We start from the raw sequence: 3,865 nt of genomic DNA, 5'->3' as shown, positions 1-3,865 counted from the left end.
AAAACATTCCTGCTGTTTTCTTGACTTGTAATGACCCTCTGACATCATTAGAACCACCCCCTGTTGGTTGCTTCAACCAATCAAGAAGTCCTGAGGTGACCGGAAGTGAGAACTCTTTAAGAATCCACACTTCCTATAACTTCTCAGGTCAATCAGGTCAACTGTGTCTCTCAGTCTTGAGTCGGTCTTCAGTCTTCTGGAGTCCTCGACCAGAGTCTTCCTGGGTCTTTCATTGAGTCCTCCACGTCTGAGTGGAATCTCTGACTGAACTCACAGCTTGCTGTGTATCCACCCGGGAGATGAGCGTGTTTGTTGAACGGAGTACCGTCACTACTTCGGACGATTCTCAGCCATCCTTATCGGAGACGCTGAAAGGTCGCGTTGAAATGGACTCCTGTTCCTAAGCGGAGGTATCCCCGTCTAAAGGTAACGAGTCGCCACGCACCTAGTGTACCGGGGCTGAGCTGGGGTCGGATGAAGGGTGCCATTCCCAGTCAACACACTTTCCTTTTCATCCATCTTTCCTCTCCATTTAAACCCCTTCATTTCCCATCTTTAAACTCTTCTATTTTGCCAGTAATTAATCTAGATGCCTTCAGAAATGTCTGTTGTATTTATTACGTAAAATGCGCCAAGTTTTATTAATCAGAACCAGATCAGCTAATCGCTTGTACATTTTGATGTTAAATTTTGATTCTGTTCAATAAATGACCACATTTATTCTGATGGGTCAAAGAAAATTAACGTCTCAGTGTCACTGATTAAACAACCTATGCACAGCTACCTCGGTCACATGGCTGTAATTTAGCTAGAAAAAGAGAGAACCTGTTTACTTAAATATATTGTAAGGGCAGCTAAAACTTAGCCCTTAAAACCCTACAAAGATGACATCAGCGGCTTTACAGAGAGAGCTCTTTGTCTCCTCTAGCAGGTCTGCTTCCTCCAGCCTCTTAGAGATGCTGTAGGCCAGCAGGGCAACGTTGTTGTTCGCTGTGGCCTTCTAGAATGTGCACTGGTGAGCTCAGTTGGAGACCTTGTCACCATCTGGTCATGCTTCCCTGGAGGGACAGGTTGCTGGTCCATCCTGGAAGCTTTTGTCCCAAGTGCCACCGCCAGGCTTGGCTCCGGGGGGGACCGAGGAAAAAACACCGATTGGTAAAACCCTCCACTCTGGAGATGGAGGCAAAGGTGGAGACGGATGTCTTCAGCTTGCCGGGCCCAGCTGCAGCTTCGTTCCAGTGTGATATCACAGCTATACAGCGAGGGCAGATCGGGTCAGGGCGACAAGCCGGGACGGAGCCAACCTTGCCACCAGATCATCCGATCAGGGCAGAGGGAGACGAGGGACAGAAAGTCCCTTGTGTTAACATCCTCCTGGATTATGCCGGGCAGCTCCGACAGGAGGGCACCGACGGCTGGGAGCGGTGTGGTCGCCGACGTGAGAAGATCCGAGGTGGCTGAGCATCGGCTCGGCCGCTCGTCTTTCGTCACTACGCTCTCCAGGAGGGAGGGGGTAGCGCCGCATCGCCCTGTCTAGGACACGGTGTGAGAGATCTTTTTTTAATACCGTCTCTCCTCATGTTTTCTTTCCTTTTCTCATCTAAGCAAAATATTATTCTGAATAAGAATAAGAAGGCCGCGCTAATTATTTTAGCCCATCTTCGGACGACTGTACGTACATGTTCGCGTTGTATCTCGGTGCAATGCCAATAAAGTTTATTCTGATTCTATAGACCTATATCTAACCTAAATTTCATCTAAAAAATTCTAGAGAAAATAGTTACAGGTCAGTTGCGTGAACATCTACAAATAAATAATCTGAAGAGTTTCAGTCAGGATTTAGAGCTCATCATAGCACAGAAACAGCACTAGTAAAAGACTTGGACTTGTGTCTATACTGGTCCTGTTAGACCTCAGTGCTGCATTTGATACGGTTGATCACAATATTTAACTACAGAGACTTGGATATGATATTGGGATTACAGGAACAGCTCTAAAATGGTTTAAATCATATCTATCAGATAGATTCCTGTTTGTTAATGTAAATAATAAATATTCTTCATACACCAAAGTTAGTCATAGAGTTCTTCAGGGCTCAGTGCTTGGGCAAATACTCTTTACTTTATATATGCTTCCATTAGGTAAAGTTTTTAAACAGCATGGGATAAATTTTCATTGTTATGCTGATGACACACAATTATATTTGTCCATTAAACCCAATGAATCCAATCAGCTACTTAGACTGCAAGCATGTCTTAAAGACATAAAAACCTGGATGACCCTTAATTTTCTCCTTTAGAACACAGACAAGACTGAGGTTTTGGTTTTTGGACCTGAGCACCTTAGGAACGAATTTTTCAGTCTTTCTCCCTCCTTAGATGCATTAATCTGTCCGCCAGCTCCAATGTTAAAAATCTTGGAGTTATTTTTGATCAGGACATGTCTTTTATCCCCCACATTAAAAACGTTACTAGAATCGCCTTGTTCCACCTGCGTAATATCACTAACATTAGAAACATCTTGTCTAAAAATTATGCAGAAAAACTGGTCCATGCATTTGTCACATCTAGACTGGACTATTGCAATGGTTTATTATCTGGGTGTCCAAATACTTCTTTAAAACGTCTTCAGTTGATCCAAAATGCTGCTGCCAGAGTCTTAACTATAGGATTTAGCAAAAAGGAAAGTATTAAGCCTAGTTTTAAAACTGGATAATGTGTCAGCCTCACGGACAGAGATTGGAAGTTGGTTCCACAAGAGATGAGCATGATAACTGAAAGATCTGCCTCCCATTCTGTTTTTTTTAATTCTAGGAACACAAGTAAACCTGCAGACTGAGAGCGAAGTGCTCTGTTAGGAAAATATGGAACAATAAGATCTGTAATATAAGATGTTGAGAGCTTTGTATATTAGAAATAGGATTTTGAATTATATTTTAGATTTGACATGGAGCCAATGGAGAGAAACTAAAACTGGAGAAATATGATCTCTCCTACTAACTATAGGAAGAAACCTCCAGCAGAACCAGGCTCAGGACAAGCGGCCATCTGCTTTGACCGGCTGGTTGAGAGGACAGGAAGGAGAGACAGACGAACACAGAATGGTAGGTCCAGGTATAGGTCCAGGTGTACTGTAGGTCCAGGTGTATCTGAAAGACACAAAAACACATGTTAAGGATAGAAAAAATAATTACAAATACAAAACAGGTTGAGCAGAGTAAGTAAAGACAGAAGTAGAGTGAAAATTGTGGTCAGTTTGTTCTCCAGCAGTCTAAGCCTATAGCAGCATGACTAAGGGACAGCTCAGGAAACCCAAGCGGACCCTAACTTTTATAAGGGAGTTTTTCCTTTCCACTGTTGCCACTGTGCTTGCTCAGGATGGGAGACTGCAACAAAGCCAAGATTCAAATTGTCTGCTGGATTCATTAGATAGAGAACTTTACTAATTGGCTTTTATGTGAATGTATCTGTAAAGTGCCCTGAGACAACTTTGTTGTGATTTGGCGCTATATAAATAAACTGAATTGAAATTGAAATGATAACAATGACAACAATAGACATTCACAAATGATTCATACAAATGTAAGTTTTTTTAATTGTTTGTTTGTTTTACTATTGAAAAACAGTTTGTTGTCCACTGTTGTCATCACTCTTTGTTAAAATCCAGGTCTCTCTTGTAAATGAGTCCTATTGGCTCAATGGGACTAAACTGTGTCAACAAAGGTTGAATGAATACAGGTTCGCTTAACTGAGTCACAAAAACTCATTTACTAGAGACTTGCTCCAGACAGAACATATAAAGCACAGACAAGAATAACAGTAAACAATGACAATGATAAACTACATTAAAAATGATCGAGATGATA

This window comes from Nematolebias whitei, chromosome 21 (assembly GCF_014905685.2).
Source record: "Nematolebias whitei isolate Nwh7 chromosome 21, NemWhi1, whole genome shotgun sequence".
NCBI lineage: Eukaryota > Metazoa > Chordata > Actinopteri > Cyprinodontiformes > Rivulidae > Nematolebias > Nematolebias whitei.
The sequence above is the reverse complement of the archived record's forward strand: the minus strand, read 5'-3'. Positions refer to the sequence as shown.